The 18,813-nt window shown below is 35.1% G+C and overlaps 2 long non-coding RNA genes across 3 annotated transcripts; both read right to left on the bottom strand.

Annotated features, from left to right (window-relative positions):
• Positions 1-11,294: 11,294 nt before the first annotated feature.
• LOC139899361 (uncharacterized) lies at positions 11,295-13,934 on the bottom strand. Its single transcript, XR_011777441.1, has 5 exons — positions 13,865-13,934; positions 13,306-13,363; positions 13,171-13,231; positions 11,993-12,930; positions 11,295-11,654 (listed from the first exon to the last, which is right to left on the bottom strand). It is a non-coding gene; the product is annotated as an uncharacterized lncRNA (long non-coding RNA).
• Positions 13,935-16,826: 2,892 nt separating this feature from the next.
• On the bottom strand, positions 16,827-18,528 carry LOC139899360 (uncharacterized). 2 transcript variants are annotated; one of them, XR_011777439.1, is made up of 3 exons: positions 17,971-18,528; positions 17,021-17,161; positions 16,827-16,928 (listed from the first exon to the last, which is right to left on the bottom strand). It is a non-coding gene; the product is annotated as an uncharacterized lncRNA (long non-coding RNA). The 2 variants fall into 2 exon arrangements; XR_011777440.1 differs by lacking the exon at positions 17,971-18,528 and adding an exon at positions 17,620-17,829 and having other exon boundaries at positions 17,021-17,166.
• Positions 18,529-18,813: the final 285 nt, after the last annotated feature.

Raw genomic sequence — 18,813 nt, 5'->3', positions numbered from 1 at the left:
ATCAGAAAAACCCGTTTTTCCCCGTCTCGGACCGTGTTTGACCGTCTTTTGACCGTTTTTTGGCCGATTTCCGTTTTTTCAAACGTTTTATGTATAAACGGGACGGGGCACTCCAAAATCCGTCTACACCCCCGTCTACACCCCCGTTTTTTCCGTTTTTTACAACACTGGAAACAAGTAAACTTATAGTATAACATTATACATTTAATACTTTGCTAACGTTGACAAATTATGTTCGAAATCATTTATAATCAATATACTCTATTCAAAATAACAAGTTTTAGTTATTTTAAATTATCTTTCATAAAAACTAAATCATATAATAGTTCATTAATATATTTAACTTATTATATATAATTATTTACATATATAATTATTTATATATACATTTCTGTTTACAGTTAAAAGTTCGTGAATCGTCAGGAATAGTCAGAGGTCAAATGTTTTCATGTAAACTGTTCCAATGTTTTCGAGACTCAACATTACAGACTTTGCTTATCGTTTCGGAAACATATAAAGATTAAGTTTAAAATTTGGTCGGAAATTTCCGGGTCGTCACACACTTCGTTAACCCAAACTTGAATCGGCGATCCTCCAACATCATCCGACTTAGCAGTAACTAATTCGTGAATATGCTTCACGCGTTTCGATTTAACGAAAGCAAAAAATCGAACCTATGTTACCTAGTTGTGAGGAAGATTTAGACACATACAACACCTCGCCAAACAAACTCGCCACTTTATGAATGTTCTGATTCGACACAAACATAGCCGGAACTCCCCTGGTTTCGATCCAAACAAATCGGTAATAAACAGAAGCAAGTGCAGCAAAAGGAGAAATTAAAACAAATCCCTCAGCTTGCTTTTCAGTGTTTATGATTCTGTTGAACCCCTCCCCGTCTGAGCAAACGACTACGCACCCAAAAAGTCCTACCTTGCAAATAAACTCAACCGGCACTTTAACCCGAATCAAAAAGTCTTTCACCTTCACCTCATCCAAAGGGACATGATCCACAAGCAAAATACTCCTCTTCACACTCTCCAGCAAGCCACTGTTCGTTGAAAAATGACAATGCAGAGATTTTTCTTCCTGAACTTGATTGAAAAATCGACCGGAAAAAGCACCCATCGGATAACGTTTTGGACATCCCACATAAATGGGTCTGCCAAAAACACAAGCTCCATCTAAAACTTTCACAGCTTTAACCGCAGTAGGAGCATCCATAAAAGAGACGAAAGCATAACGTCTTGGAGACCAATGTTTAATCTCGGCAATCGGACCAATTTTTTCAAATACACCCTCGAGCATATGTCGAGTTACCTCCTTCTCCAGCCTTCCAATAAAGACCGTTGACCCCTTTGAACTCTCTTCATGCACTGTCTCTGTAAAATCATAACTATGCACTCATATAATGTACACCCTTATAACCTAAAGTTAACATTTTAATACCCTCACTGCATACATAATGTTCAAATTTTAGTAATAGCACATTTTAAATTGACTAAAAAACGAGTCGAAAATGATCACAGGATAACTCGATTAAATCGTACATTTGTTTAGGAATAATCGTCCACTCGAATAACTTGGAAACAAATATATCATTCGCTTCATGACTAAGCATCTTCGTTTCTTATTTATTTTCATAAAATTATACCGAGTATGTATTTTGTGTAGTTTTAGACTTTTTTTTTGTATAGTTTTAGACTTGTACTTGAGATGAGTCTCATCATTCATGGTTATTATACCTTTTAACTACTATTTTTATATAGTACTGTCCACTGAATATGAAGATAAGTTTTATTACAGTTTTTGTCCTAAGGAGATTCCTACACTTTGCAGAAACTTTTTATAACGTAACAGTGGGAGAATTTAAGAATGGGGATTAAAACACCTAGTGCAAAAATAAAGATACAAAATACCATTCACTACATGAAGGACTAAAAAAAGGACTATACATGCCACTTGTTTTTATCATCCCTTTGCTTCTGTTAAATCAGTTGGACTCAAGGGGAACCAAGCCTGGGATCGAGTGAATATTTGTTCGTTGAGCGGTTATTGTCTACGACCTAGTACTTTTGTCCTTGAGTTGGCTAATAGAGAGGCTACTTGTACAACTCTGAAGGACAATGTTGTTTTCCAATATGTGGTGGTGTTATTTATGTTAGACCATTTTTAACCCTAACAGTGAAAAGTTAGTTTTTCGACTATGACGTGACAATTGAGTTTAATAGTGATGAGTGCTAAATTTAAGTGAGTAAAAAGATTTTGAGTGATGAAGTAAATATGATTGGAAGTTGGGTATAATAAAAATAAATTAATAATATACAAAAATATTTGGTGGATTCTGATTGGCTTGGCTGAAAAAAACACTGAAGCGCACATTTTTCCGTCAGCTTGGTAACGTCCCGGGCCCTCAGATCTGATGTTGCGTTAGGGACGTTGGCGTCAAATTTTGTACCACCTCACATGCCAACTCATATTTAGGGGCTTTAGTTTTGGGATTTGACGCTAGTTTAAAAGTGGGCTTAAGGTAGGTGTGGAGTTTAATAATTGTTGCACCATATTTGAAATGAAAAATAAAAACATAAGATATTATGCAAATTGTTCACAGAAGGTGAAGCTCGAACATTTCGAGTTAACGAGAACTAATTATACAGACAGATTTAAGTCTTGAATGAGGCTATCGAAACAATATATATATAGCAGCAACATGACCACAAGAGAATGAGAGATCAACTCAAGCACTTATTAATGTATACTATATTACAGGAACAGGAGTGTTGAGTGTTGTAAAGCTACCGTCAATGCATCTTTTGTTTTGAAAATACATTGAAGCTGAAAAATTGAAAGTAATGTAGTAAGTTTTGAGTATTATTTTTAAAATTAAAATAATTTAATAAAATTTTTTAGCTCGACCCCCATAGAAAGATATCCAAACATTTGAAGGTATTTCGTACGCCCGAGAGACATATTAAATTAATGTGGCTAATGTGTTGTGATCCAAGTCGGGTCATACCCAATAACAAGCTTACCGACACTTTACATGTATTTAATCTTAACGATTGGATCATTAAGTAAATACGCGACACTTGAACTTTAGAAAATCGTTTTTCTAAAAATATTATCACTTGAGATAAATTATTTGGATAATTTATATTTAATTATTTATAGGTTTAAATAATTATATTGTGTTATAATTTATAAAAGGTTTATAAAATATATAAGTAGCAAGAAAATAAATAAGTTTTATGCAAGTTTTATAAAAATTACCATTTTGAAAAACCCCTTCAAGAGGTGGACGGTTTTGGGGGGTCTCCAAGACTCCTCCCATGCCTTTTTTTCTTGTTACTTTCAATAACACAAGTCTTAAGATGCATGCCTCTTTTCTTTAAACCAAGACCTTGACTCATGCATTTTTTCAAGTGACTAGCTTATAATAAAATTGTTTGGTTCTCCCTTTTACTTACTTGCTGGCCGAATTATTCAAGGGAGAAGAGAGGGTTCTTAGCTTGCAAATTAAGTTCATTAAGTGTCCAAAAATCCTAACCACATAAAGGAAGGTGTTGGTAATTGAAAGCTTGGGGTATTAGTTGCTTGAGGCTTCAAGTTAGAGGCTTTATTCCATCATCTTTATCATCCGTATTGCTGTCCATATTCAGCTCCTAACTCATCTTAGAGGAGGTATAATCTTCTTCCTTCTTTGTTATATGTAAGCATTATTTCATAACTTGATAACTATATGGAATTCAATTAAAATGGTTATGCATATAAACTTGTTTTCTTAGTAATTATGCTTCCGCTTGTTATAACTTAAAATGAATTGGTTTCATGATTTTATTAACATTAAGAAACTTGTTATTATGTTGAATTCCATCAATGGTATCTAGAGCCGAAGTCTATGAAATATGCTTCTTATATATATGGTCTTTAAAACCCACAAACTTTGCATTCTACTAACATGCATGAAAGTAAAATGCAAAATTAATGGATTTAGGTGGGCATATGATTTAGGCCGAATTTGGGAGGGCTCCAAAAGTGGTTTTGGGTTTGCCATTTGGTTCATATTTGTTGATATATTGATGTTCACAATCATAGCCTTGACCTTGTGTATGGTTGCATGTTTGTTTGGTTGATTATTCATTCATTTGGTTTGTAATAATATTTATTCAATTTGGTTTGTAATATTATTAATTTTGGTTATGTAATTTATTTTATATTTGGTATGTAAAATAGATTAGGTTGTATTTCATTTTAGACAAAATGTATTAGGATATATTTTGTAAAATGATGAAGATGATGAAGACTTGATGGACACATGAAGATGCATTTGGATGCAAGTTTAAGTGGGAGGTTAAAACCTTCTACTTTGTGTTACGACCCATTACCCGGTGGCATTTTGTTTTCGGCTAAACAAAAGGCTTACCAAAAGGCTTGATTGTGAACAAAATTATTTTGCATGCGTGGTTGTTTTATTTTCTTGTATGATTGTGGATTGTGTATGTTACTACAACAAGTTATCACACAAGTTATCAACAAGCAAAACTACAATTTAATTGGTTAAATTATTATATGCAATGAACAAAACTACAATTTAATTGGTTAAATTGAAATGGCAAAAGACGTTAATAAATGGTTATTAAGAACTAGAAATGGATTGCACATATAAAATGGTTTATATCATAGTAATAGAATTGGCATTATTACATGACATGAAAATGGATTTTCATAAGTACCATACACTAAATGCATGTTGGTGTATGGCATAAATGTTTTCTCAAACTAGAAATAACGAAAACTTAAAATCCCTTTTAACAACAAAACAAACAAGTTAAATGCCATCCTTTTGTGCAAACACTTAAAAATATTAGGGAACTCTTAATGGGATAAAGGTCACCTAACCGTTATGAGCAAACTAATATGATTGAGGTGAATTTCGCACACTTGTGGGATAAAGGTCACCTAACCACTAGTATGTTGAATTTACACGTTAGCACAAGTAGGACGACTTGATTTGGGAATCATGAACTTAGGGTCACCGAAGCATGATGAACAAATAGGCGTTGATGGGATAATATGCCATGCAAAAGGATTGCATGATCCCATAACTTAGAAGTTGCAAAAGGATTGCAATTGTCATATAATGACTACCTAGCTAAATCAAATGACGGGATAAAGGTCACCTAACCGAAATTTGGTTTACCGTTGGATTCTAAAATTTAATAAATATCAATTGGATTTAAAGGGTATTGATTGTTAAATTAAAATTAATACTTAAACAACTTTGTTAAATTTTGTAGATGGTCGCCAATAACAACAACAACATTCCAAACGCACCTATCAACTTTAACAACCTATCGTTGAGGTCAATCCTCGAAAAGGAAAAACTCAACCATACAAACTTCATGGATTGGTTCCGCAATCTAAGAATAGTCCTCAAACTTGAGGACAGGGCGTATGTGTTGGAAGACCCCATTCCCGATCAACCGGACGAGGATGATACGGAAGCCATGGCTTATTGGGAGAAATATTGCACCGATTCGTTGCAAGTTTCTTGCCTCATGCTTGGGACTATGATACCCGAACTCCAAAAGGATTTCGAGCATCATAGTGCATATGACATGATCACACAATTGAAGGAGATGTTCCTTCAACAAGCTCGTGTCGAGCGCTTTGAAACGGTCCGAGAGCTTCATGCATGTCGGATGGACGACACCCAATCCGTTTCATCTTATGTCCTTAAGATGAAAAGCCTCATTGATCGAGCAAACCGTCTAAATTGCAACGTGTCTAATGAATTAGCCACGGACCTTATCCTTAACTCATTGTCAAAGAGGTTTGACACATTCGTGTTAAACTATAACATGAATGGTTGGGATAAAAGCATTGGCGAATTACATGCCATGCTTAAGACGGCAGAAGCAAGCATGGGAAAAAGGGCTTCACCCGTGTTTACGATCAATGAAGGCGGGTCCAAAAACCATAACACTTCTAAGCCAAAGGCGGCTAAGAGGAAAGGACCCGCCTACCAAGGCAAGGGCAAGGGAAAGGGGAAGATGGTTACCCCAACCAACAACAAGAAGCAAAAGGTTGCCGGTAAAGCTAACCCCAAGGAAGATCCGTTCTTCGGTTGCGGTGAAATGAGTCACTGGAAACGAAACTGCCCGGTCTACCTTAAGGAGTTGAAGGAAAAGAGGGATGCAGGGCAAACCTCAGGTAATGTATATATGGTATACATTGAGCTTAGTATTACTTCTTCTAATACATGGGTATTAGACACAGGATGTGGAACTCATATTTGCAATTCTTTGCAGGGGTTCAAAAGAAGTGATCGAGAAGCGGGAACGACAAGTCTCTTCATGGGAAATGGAGCAAGGGTGCAAGTGAAAGCTCAAGGAGACTTTGTTTTAAAGCTACCAAGTGGTTTGGAGCTTATTTTGAAAAATGTTTTGTATGCACCCGATTTATCTCGAAACATTATTTCTGTATCCCGTTTGAAACAATGTGGTTTTAATCTTAATTTCATTAATGATGATATCCATGTTTCTTTAGATAATGTGTTCTATTTTAAGGCTTCGCCTTCGAATGGTATTTATGAATTGGTTCATAATGACACTTCAAGCAGTAGCGCAATGTTCCATACGAACACCAAGAAACTCAAAAGGGATTTGAGTGATTCCTACTTATGGCATTGTCGCCTTGGTCACATAAACAAGAACCGAATGCATACACTTCAAAAGAATGGACTTTTGAAATCAAATGAACTAGACTCGTTTGATGTATGTGAGTCTTGCCTACAAGGCAAAATGACTAAAGCACCTTTCAAATGGACCTATGAAAGGGCTAAGGACTTATTGGGATTAATACACTCGGATGTATGTGGACCCTTTAAGCCCATAACTAGGAATGGTGAAAGATACTTCGTTACTTTCATTGATGACTTCAGTCGTTTCGGATATGTCTACTTATTAAGACATAAGGACGAAACTTTTGAGGCATTCAAGGAATATCAAAACGAAGTACAAAATCAACTCAATAAGACAATCAAGGTACTTCGTACCGATAGAGGAGGTGAATACCTAAGTGATGCTTTCCAAGATCATCTTAGAAGTTGTGGGATTATCTCGCAACTTACTCCACCCGGGACACCACAACTTAACGGAGTTTCCGAAAGGAGGAACCGAACCCTAATGGATATGGTTCGATCTATGATGGCTAGAAGCTCGTTACCTCTATCATTTTGGGGTTATTGTCTATGCTCGGCGGCTCGTATTTTAAATATGGCCCCAACCAAGAAAGTGGAACGAACACCTCATGAGATGTGGTTTGGAAAACCTCCATCTCTATCATACTTAAAGGTATGGGGATGTGAAGCTTATCATAAGCGTTACGTCCCTAATAAGTTGAATCCTCGATCCACGAAGTGTATCTTCATAGGATATCCCAAGGATGATATGGGATACTATTTCTATGATCCAACCGAGCAAAATGTATTTGTTGCTCGAAAGGCTGAATTCCTTGAAACTAAGTTCCTAATGGAAGGAAATAGTGAAAGGAAGATAGATCTTGAAGAGGTTCAAGATCAAGTAGATGATACACAATTGGCTGACACTAGCACTCAACATGAAAATGTTGAGAGTGATCAGATGGATGATCAAAATACACAAGACGTTCGCAAATCTAGTAGGATTAGTAATCCTCCTGAGAGATATGAGTTTCTCATGGATGGTTGCTATGTGGTTGATTTGGATGAACCAACAAACTACCAAGATGCTTTGTCGAGGACTGATAAGGATAAATGGCAGGAAGCCATGAACGCTGAGATGCAATCCATGTATGACAACCAAGTTTGGGAACTGGTTGTACAACCTACTGGCTCAAGGCTAGTTGATTGTAAATGGCTTTTCAAAATGAAAACCGACATACATGGAAACTTGGATACATATAAAGCTAGACTTGTAGCAAAAGGTTTCACTCAAACTCAAGGGGTTGACTATGATGAAACTTTTTCGCCTGTGGCAATGCTAAAGTCTATTAGGATATTACTTGCCATTGCTGCTCATTATGATTATGAAATATGGCAAATGGATGTCAAGACCGCTTTCCTAAATGGACATCTTGAGGAAGATGTCTATATGGTTCAGCCTGAAGGTTTTGTTGATCCGAAATATCCTAAAAAGGTATGCAAGTTAAAGAAGTCAATCTACGGATTGAAACAAGCATCTAGAATGTGGAATCATCGATTTAATGAGGAGACCAAGAAATTTGGCTTCATTAAAAATGGTGATGAAGCTTGTGTATACAAGAAAGCTAGTGGGAGCACTATCATGTTCCTTGTACTATATGTGGATGATATATTGTTATTTGGAAATGATATTCCGGCAATGCAAGGTGTTAAAACTTGGCTAAGTAAATGCTTCTCCATTAAGGATCTTGGAGAAGCACAATACGTTTTGGGGATTGGGATCTACAGGGATAGATCCAAGAAACTGATAGGTTTGAATCAAAGTGCATACATTGAAAAGGTCTTGAAAAGGTTCAAGATGGAGAACTCTAAGAGTGGTTTGGTACCTATTCAAAGAGGAACGCCTCTCAGTTCATCTCAGTGTCCTACCATTAAAGATGAACAAGAGAGAATGAAGAGAGTCCCGTATGCATCTGCTATTGGGTCAATCATGTATGCAATGATATGCACTAGACCGGATGTGTCATGCGCTCTCAGCTTGACAAGTAGATACCAGAATAACCCAGGAAACAGTCATTGGATTGCTGTTAAAAGTATATTGAAGTACCTTAGAAGGACTAAGGATATGTTTCTAATATACGGGTCTGGTGAGGAGGAACTTGTTGTAAAGGGTTACGTAGACGCAAGTTTCCAAACTGATCGAGATGATTCTCGATCACAATCCGGTTATGTCTTCACGTTAAATGGAGGTGCAGTCTCTTGGAAGAGTTCAAAACAGGATGTTGTTGCTTTATCCACTACAGAGTCGGAGTACATCGCCGCATCATTGGCAGCTCAGGAAGCTGCATGGATGAAGAAATTCATCGACGACTTAGGAGTAGTCCCTTCCATTCAGGACCCTCTTGAGATCTTTTGTGACAACGAGGGTACGATTGCTCAAATCAAAGAACCTCGTGCTCACCAAAAGACCCGTCACATTGAGCGGAGATTCAACTACATAAGGGATGAAGTTGAAAAGGGAAAGATATGTATTCGCAAAGTTCACACAGACCTTAATATAGCGGATCCTCTCACGAAGCTCTTACATGGATCAAAACATGCAGGACATGTTTGTGCATTAGGGCTTCGATATTCTAGTGATTGGTCATGATCTGTTTTAAGTATTGTAACGGAACGAAATTGTTCAAACTCATTAATATAATTATGGTATTAATTTATTTTGAGTTATGTTCCTATTTTGCATATTTTATCCATGAATAAGTAATTATTCTAAATTCCGTAGTCGATCACATTTGTGGGAGCAAATGTGAGGTTTAGACTATTATGAACTTGGATTGGTATACATTCACGGGATGAATTTGGGGCAAGGTTGCAACCAAGGTTCATAGATATTTGTAGGATACAAATATTGGAAGACCCGCTCTCAAGATTTACTAAATGGAGCCTTTGTGGTTGATCACATGTAATCTTGAGTAAAGGCGAATATCATTGTATCCTCTGACCTGAGATACGTATTGGGTTCGGATATTTACCAGGTATTATGCCTTGATTCTTTCCTTCGCTATTCTGAAATATGGTAGTTCATAAGGAAGAGCTCAGATATAATGCAAGGTATGTATTTAGGACATATGTAGTCAAGATGGAATTTGTCCCTCTTATTCGTTGAGAGTCAGATGTTTAAGGCCTGATAAAGTTAAATCTAGAAGAGAGTGATCACTCTGTGTCTCTTGGATTTAACATGACATCTAGGACGAAAGGATAATATGAAAAGATTCACCTATTCATATTCGAGATGGGAACTCGAAAGGGATGATGTTATTGAATGGCAAAAGTCATAACATATTGGGGGTGATGGACGGTCGTTAGGTGGTATCCATCACTTGCATTAATTTCTTATGTTTCTCGTGCAAGTGGGAGATTGAAGGTATTTAGTATGCCCGAGAGACATATTAAATTAATGTGGCTAATGTGTTGTGATCCAAGTCGGGTCATACCCAATAACAAGCTTACCGACACTTTACATGTATTTAATCTTAACGATTGGATCATTAAGTAAATACGCGACACTTGAACTTTAGAAAATCGGTTTTCTAAAAATATTATCACTTGAGATAAATTATTTGGATAATTTATATTTAATTATTTATAGGTTTAAATAATTATATTGTGTTATAATTTATAAAAGGTTTATAAAATATATAAGTAGCAAGAAAATAAATAAGTTTTATGCAAGTTTTATAAAAATTACCATTTTGAAAAACCCCTTCAAGAGGTGGACGGTTTTGGGGGGTCTCCAAGACTCCTCCCATGCCTTTTTTTCTTGTTACTTTCAATAACACAAGTCTTAAGATGCATGCCTCTTTTCTTTAAACCAAGACCTTGACTCATGCATTTTTTCAAGTGACTAGCTTATAATAAAATTGTTTGGTTCTCCCTTTTACTTACTTGCTGGCCGAATTATTCAAGGGAGAAGAGAGGGTTCTTAGCTTGCAAATTAAGTTCATTAAGTGTCCAAAAATCCTAACCACATAAAGGAAGGTGTTGGTGATTGAAAGCTTGGGGTATTACTTGCTTGAGGCTTCAAGTTAGAGGCTTTATTCCATCATCTTTATCATCCATATTGCTGTCCATATTCAGCTCCTAACTCATCTTAGAGGAGGTATAATCTTCTTCCTTCTTTGTTATATGTAAGCATTATTTCATAACTTGATAACTATATGGAATTCAATTAAAATGGTTATGCATATAAACTTGTTTTCTTAGTAATTATGCTTCTGTTTGTTATAACTTAAAATGAATTGATTTCATGATTTTATTAACATTAAGAAACTTGTTATTATGTTAAATTCCATCAACATGCACTAAAAGTTCAAACCAAAGACCTTCGTTTGTTTCTTTATCACTTTTTTTTGGGGGGTGGGGGGTGGGGGGAAATAACAAAAACTCATATAGAAACGAGGATGAAGACATTATTTTATTGACAATAAAGTAGTGAAGTATATATACGAAGTATTAATTAATGGATGGATGTTTGAGAACGAAATCACATTATAGATAATAAGTTTTGTGTTTTGTTTTGTGTTAAGAAGTGTTTGTTTGAATAGAGGTGAACAATAAATAAAAATAAAAGAGTAAGTAGCCGTTTGAGGTATATTTTTTGAAAATTGATATATACGCCATTCAAATTACTTCTTCCACCATAAACAGTATATTAACATGTTGTACTGTACAACTAAATAATGCATAAGTGTGGTGGATGAAGTAATTTGGATGTATCCATATTTTTTATTTTGATTTCTTGGGAAAAGGTCAAAATGACCGCTGAAATGTGGAAAACACTAATGGAGTGATGGAACGATAATTCCGAAATGTTTCAAACGAGTAAAGGTGAAACCGCTCTTCGCTGCAGGCACATCCCCCGTAACTGATTTTTTCCTGGGATCTACAATTCAAATCTTTTTTTCAGAAGAGCCTGAAATGTAAAAATACTTTAAAATTACATATCCAAACACCCTAAGCTAATTCTTGCAAATCAACTATCAACTATCGACTAATGCAAATAATTATAAGCATCTAATACTAAATGTTGAATAATCAAACAGGATTAAATGATACTTGACAAATACAACTACCAACTTGCTAACTACAAAACACATCCAAAGGGAACCGAAAAACATGGCAAAACAGAATCCATAATCATAATCCAAATTGAGCTTAACCCAATTAAATTTTCACAAAAAAACAAACACTAGATATACTATATACAAATATAAAGAGTGTCTAAAATAAAGAAATAATGAATTCTTTTACCTTCAGTTTGTGAGCAAAGAGACAGCAAACTGTTCCTAAACAATGGTTGCGACCCGTCGGGTACCACTAAAAACCCGACAACTAGATATACTCTTCAGTGGCTCATATCGAAATGTAGAAACAAGTTAATTCACTCTTCTCCGATCATACTGAAAGAGGATGTGTTGTCTAGCCTAATATTACGACACACCTGTAACTGACCAAATTGAGGGGTCAAGACTATTCCAAGGCTCCAAGCTTCGAGATCTGGTCAAAGAGCCCTAGAGATGCTAGCGACAATCAATAATCGTAGACTCTGGCAAGATGTCAAGGAATGATAAAACAAAAGGCTTGAAAGTAGGCAATAATTAGGAGCTTGTTGGAGTTTTATTTTAATTACATACTGTTGTGAGCCTTGTATTTTTACTTCCATCATTTGGTGTAATCTTTTGTTAAGGCCTTGGAGTATGTAAACATGACTATTGTTATGTACGATATTAATTAACTAGAATGACAAAATAGGGTAGTAAATTTTACGTTGTGGAGTGAAGAGACTTTGAGCTTACATGACATATCAACATGAGGTCTCTTCACTTCAAGAGTGGATATGTCAGATGAGCTCAAATCTCGTCATTGCCTTCGATATCACACAAATCATATGAGGTCTCTTTACAATTATATGAAATACAGAAGAGAAACCTCATGTTGATTTGTATGAAATCGAAAGCAGTCAACGCAACAGGTATTTTCATCCTCCTGCCAAACTCGGACCGGCACAAATTCAAGATTGGAGAACCCAGAATATAAACGATTAAAAAACATTATCATAACCAGCTAACTTGCCTTCATCGTCACCTAAATATAAATACTACCTTGCCTTCATCGTCAAGCCGGCACTCCGCAAACAACTAAGCAGTTTGTGTCTACCTTTTAAAGATGGATTCAGGTAGTAATTTCATCTGTTTTATTATAAATAAATAAAAATTCGGATCAAGTTACATCACCAATGACAAGTGTAGAAGGCTGAAAAAGAAATGAATCATACAAGACACCTGACGCCCTATTTATAATAAATGAAAATATATGTATGACGAAATGTGTTTCGACCTGACCCAATATGACCCGTATACAAAAACGACATATTACCTAACCCACTGACTTTTCCACCTCTATTATGTAACGAAATAAAGAGTACACACCTTTCTTCATTTTTGCATTAACTTGTCCACCCATGTACTCGATTTTGATCTTCCAATCATCCTACACATAACCAACCATGAGTATATGTACTCTTTATGAATGTCTTATAACAGAAAATGTATTAAGAATAATACCTTGGTTGTTTCAGATGGAAGATCCATAATACAAACTTTCACATCTCCCGATTTTTCACTGATGATTCAGACATTTCATTAAGAGTTGGTTTCCATATGTTATGAGTGAAGTCGGAAGCATTATCCAAACAGGTGAACCACAGAGGATTCATTAAACAGAAAGATTATTAGAATTTGTATGCCCCAATTCAACAAAGTAAAGATGAGACCCATTTACTTATGAATAGGTCGACTCAGGTTGAGCGTAATCTCAAGCAGGTCATATGGGAAATGGGTCGAAGGTTCAAAGGCTGCGCAATAATCAATGTACACAACTAAGTAACACATACTAACTTTACATATATAATATATAATATAATTATACATTAATAGATAGTAATAATATTGTTTTCGTAAACATGATTAATGCACTAAATTTTTGGTCAAATAAATACTCAAATTTAAAGGACAAAAAGGGTAAGTGGGTCAGCCCATGCTAGCTTGCAACGTTTCAACTCATACTATACTATACTTTCCTGACCCAACCAAACAATGAATTTGGACTTGTTTAGTGAAGTACCTTTTTTACATATTGGTTTTTCATTCCTTCTGGAAACTTCCATTTTCCTTTTACACGATCAGCACAAAAACTTGTATACTATGTTGATTTTAAACGAAACAACACTACTGATTCATAATTATTCTATGGACCGTTGAATTCTTTATCATTAGATATACTAAATTCAAGTTTTGCATAACTTTTTTTTAGAAGTCATTGGTTGTCCACTTAAGACGTCACTACATTTCAGTCCTTTGGAGAGTTCTGGGTAAACAACCTTAGCTCATATTTTATAGTGTAATTATATAATCACGTTATATCATCTCAATGCAACCTAAATTGATTAAATAACATTTTTGGAACAACCAACAAATGATAATATTAAGAAAGTTTTCAATACAAAAAGGAACGTATCTTACCTTTCTAAACTTATTATGCATAAATCTCTTTATACTACAGTAACAATCAACATTTGTTTATTTCCATAACAAATCATTCAAATCCCACATCAACAATGATCTATGAAACTCGTTATCCCACGTAATCTAGGATAAAAAAAATTGGTAACATTATTATTTTCTCCATCACAAAAGACACTTTACTAAATCACTCCTCCTCAATCTTTGCCATATCTATTTTTGACGAAACAATAATGGTTCTTATTATCTTCTGATTTTGTGTTAATGCTGACGACCAACATGGCATGTGACGTGCTTTTTCTAATTTTATTCATTCTCCGGCCTGATATCATGTAATGAAAAGGGCTCTTGATGATACGATTTACGGGCTAACGATTTTTTTCGAAAAATTTCCATTTTAACACCGACAACCATCGGTACTTCTTTCCACGCTTCGAAAAGTTATGTAATATAAATTGTTGGAACTATATAATCATTTATATCGTGAATGCACCCATCAATCATGTACTTCGTCCCCGATTGATATTCGTAAGTCTTTTGCATGTATACGAGATTATTTCGATATAAACGCCATATCATAATAAAGGGCAATCTCGAACAGACTAGAGTCCCAAATTTGTATCTTGTATGATTACGGTTGAATCATAATTTTTTCTACACTTACAGTCAATTAGGGTTAGTGGCGATAGAATTAACTTCTTAAATTTGTGCATGAGGTATATTGTTGGGACCATGTTGGTACACGCGATGACCAGACATATGCCTTCGTATATTTGGTTCCAAACATTTTTCGAGTATCGTTAGATTGAACATTGAAAATACAAACCCTAATTTTTCGGGTGTGTTACATTGAATGTTCGATCGAACGATACTTTGAAAATGTTTGGAACCAAAAACACGAGGATATGTCATACCATCGCGTGTACCGACATGGTCACAACATTATACTGCATGCACATATTCAATAAGTAAATTCTATCGCCACAAACCCTAATTGACTGCAAGTGTACAAACGTTCATAATGCAACTGCCAACCTACAAGATACAATTTGGGAGATCTAATCCGTTCAATATTGCCTTTTTATTATGATATCGTGTTCAGATTGACATAATCTCGTATATAGACGAAAGACTTATAAATATCAATCGGGGACGAAAGTATACGACAGATGGTAACATTCACGATATTAATAACTCTTTAGTCCATCAACTTATATTACATACTTTTTTCGAATCGTGGAAATTAGTGATGGTTGTGTTAAACTGGAAACGTTTTGAAAAAAATGAGTAGCACGTAAAGCGTATCATGAACAACCGTTTCGCCACATAATAACAATCATGAAGAATGAAAAAAATGGAAAAGACATAATAATCATCAGCATAGTGAAGGGGAGGTCTCGGGTTCAATCCTAAGGGGTGCCCGCATTTAATGACCAAACTGGAGAATGCCTTACCTGGTAGCGGTGGAGGGCTGGCTTGCCGTTTACCCGGGGTTTACCTGCGGTGGGGGGGCCAATATGCTCTGGCCCATAGTGGGGTTCCTCGTAAAAAAAAAAAAAAAAAAAAAAAAAAAAAAAAAAAAACATATAATGAAAAGACATAGACAGACATTATTGCTTAGTGAAAAATACCTATGGCAAAAATTAAGAAGAAAGAATTTTGTAAAATGTTTTCTGAGATGCACAAGATGGCAAAGTTATCAATTTTTATCTTATGTTTACGAGAGAAAAAAGGGTTGATAGATCATTATTGATATGAGATTTAAATGAGTTGTTATGGGAATAAAAATGTTGGTTGGTATTCTAGTATAAAGAGATTTATACATTTTAAGTTTATAAATGTAAGCCATGTGTATTTTTTGTATTGAAAACTTTTTAATATCATCATTGGTTGATTGTTCTAAAACTCATATTTAATTAATTCAGGTTACAATGAATTGATATATTGTGAATATATATATAATTACATCATAAAAGATGTGTTAAGGTTGTTAAACCAAAACCATACAGAATTAACAGTGTAGTGTCTTAAATGCACAAATCAGGCCACTAATAACAAAAAGTTAGCAAATCTTTAATTTAGTATAGTTAACGATCAATAATCCAACAATCCATATGAAAATCAGGAATATGAAGTAGTGTATTGGTTAAAAACAAAATCAACGCGTTAGCATAAAAGTTTTTGATGTTTTATATCATCCATGTCCATTTCATATCCAGACTTTTAAGTGTTCTATTGAACAAATTAGGCATTGTAAAGAGATATAACTTACATCTGTTATATATGAGTTTGGTATTAGTGTATGTTATATCATCAAGATTTAATTAACTAAGATAAAGCACATTAACTTGTCATTTCAATAGAAGAGGTATTTTTGATTCAATAAGAAGATTGACACAATGTAACAAAAAAAAGCAATACAACTCCTAACGAGCACCTTTAGATAATCACTGAAATTGACATTAATATTTATATAAACATAATTTAGTAAGAATTTAAGTATTGAAAACCATAATAGATGAGAGATATTTATGGTGATATTGAGTGCATTAATGCGACAGGTTACCTCACAACATCAACGAAGATAGAATCAAGTAACATACTCATCGATGCACCACAACCAAAACCAGCACGGATACACAGACTAACGAGACAAACCTAGATTTCTGTCAAATAATTTTATTTTCGAATAAACATCAATAGTAAGCCATTTGATACTATGGGAAGGAAAGCAATGCAAACAAAATATATTTTCTACCTGCATGTTGGAGGATTCTTCCCGATCAAAGTAATGCAAACAAAATAAGTAATTGTAGTTATAAAACCTTCAATCTTCTCGAGCTGATACCGAGGTGCTTTCAAATGAAACCAAACAAGTAGGTAACAACCTAAAATATACCTACACTGAATTAAAAGTATAATAAGTTAGCAACAAACATACAGATATTAATCTATGTTACTTGCACTACACCAGTGATCAAATCATTTGATGATCAAATCATTTAATCAAACTTCTGACATTTAACTAAACAAATGGACAATTTAAATACAACAAAACTAAGATAAGTCAATATGTAATCAACAAAAAACAGAAAAACAGAAAGAAAAAAAAAAACATGTAATAAGAAGCAATAGGAGCAAGTCATCAATATCAAACCCTTCACAATACATTAATATCATAACTAAGTTCTTGAAACCTTTCCCAATCATCTCTAAACATTCATCACTAACCAACATTCTTTTCAATTTAATTTCTTTCAACATTGGATAAACCCTAACCATTTCAACGATTCAATTATACACATATCCTCCCCAACCTTCCGGTACCAAATTAAAGTACGCAAAAATGCAGTTTACCTTGAAACTCAGTCGATTTGAATTCCGGAAACCGTTGTATTAAAACCCCAGGGTTTACTGCGTAAAAGTTTCTAATGAATACTTTTTCTACACCACATTTCATTCCGTACGACGATTTACATACTAATGAGTAGACGATTTACATACTAATGAGCATGTGATCGTGTTGTGAGTTTAGGAATGATACACGTGTTAATATGTCATATCTGTGAGTTTCTTTTTTTCCCAAAAAAAAAAAAAAAAAAAAAAAAACAAATACACTAAAGAACATGTTAAGCAAAAAGCCGCCTAACAAACATATTAAACAAACAACTGCTAGCACACTAACAGAGCCGCAGGGTAAAAAACAACCTGCCAAAGAAAACTGACAACCTCCAACTAAAATCGGAGAATCAAAAAAGAATCTCGCCGTCTGATTCCGAAGCCGAGAGGAACAGATAATATGATTCCGGCCAAATAAATCCATTTCCGGCTAAAAGCAAAAAACCCACGGCAAAAGCACCATAACCACCAGATCTAACGATAAACTAAACGGAGTGAGCGGAAAAATTAGAGAAGCGAGCAACGGAAAGAACAAAAGCACGGCGAAACTTCAAGGATCCCGGCCAACCTTCAAAAAGTGCCACGACAACGGCAGTAAGAAGGAAAAGCCGACCAGAAAACCTGCCGTTTGGCGGAAAAGAAAAAGAGAAGAATGGAGCGTCGCCGGACCAAAAAAGAAAAGTGTGACGAGACCGGGGAACCTCCAGACTAACGGAGAGCTGCCGGTGGCCGGAGTAAAGAAGCTTCTCATTCGGACCTCGTAACGTAAGCAAGAGTGAGCCACGAAAAGATATGGTAACTGGTAAGATGAATTATAAGGATGAAAGGCTGAAGAGGGAGGAGTTTACTGTTAGGGTAAGATGTAAAAAAAGGATGCGACTGAAGGTTTCAAAAATTAGGGTAAAACTATGAGAGAAAAAGTCAGCCAGTCAACGCGTGTTTGTTTAGAATGTGCATTTTTTTTATTTTTTATCTGTGAGTTTCTGATATTTGGTATGTTTAAATTTTAATTTATATGGTTGATGGTTGAATTTTCAAAAGTTAATACGGAGTACTTATAGGGTGTTTTTGGATGAAACTAGTTGGAATTAGAGCTTATAGCTGGAGTTTATGGACTAGAGCTGGAGCTGGAGCTTATTTTTAAAGCTGGTA

The sequence above is a fragment of the Rutidosis leptorrhynchoides genome, chromosome 3 (assembly GCF_046630445.1).
Source record: "Rutidosis leptorrhynchoides isolate AG116_Rl617_1_P2 chromosome 3, CSIRO_AGI_Rlap_v1, whole genome shotgun sequence".
NCBI classification, from domain to species: domain Eukaryota; kingdom Viridiplantae; phylum Streptophyta; class Magnoliopsida; order Asterales; family Asteraceae; genus Rutidosis; species Rutidosis leptorrhynchoides.
Note: the sequence above shows the minus strand (reverse complement) of the source record. Positions and strands in the feature narration are given on the sequence as shown.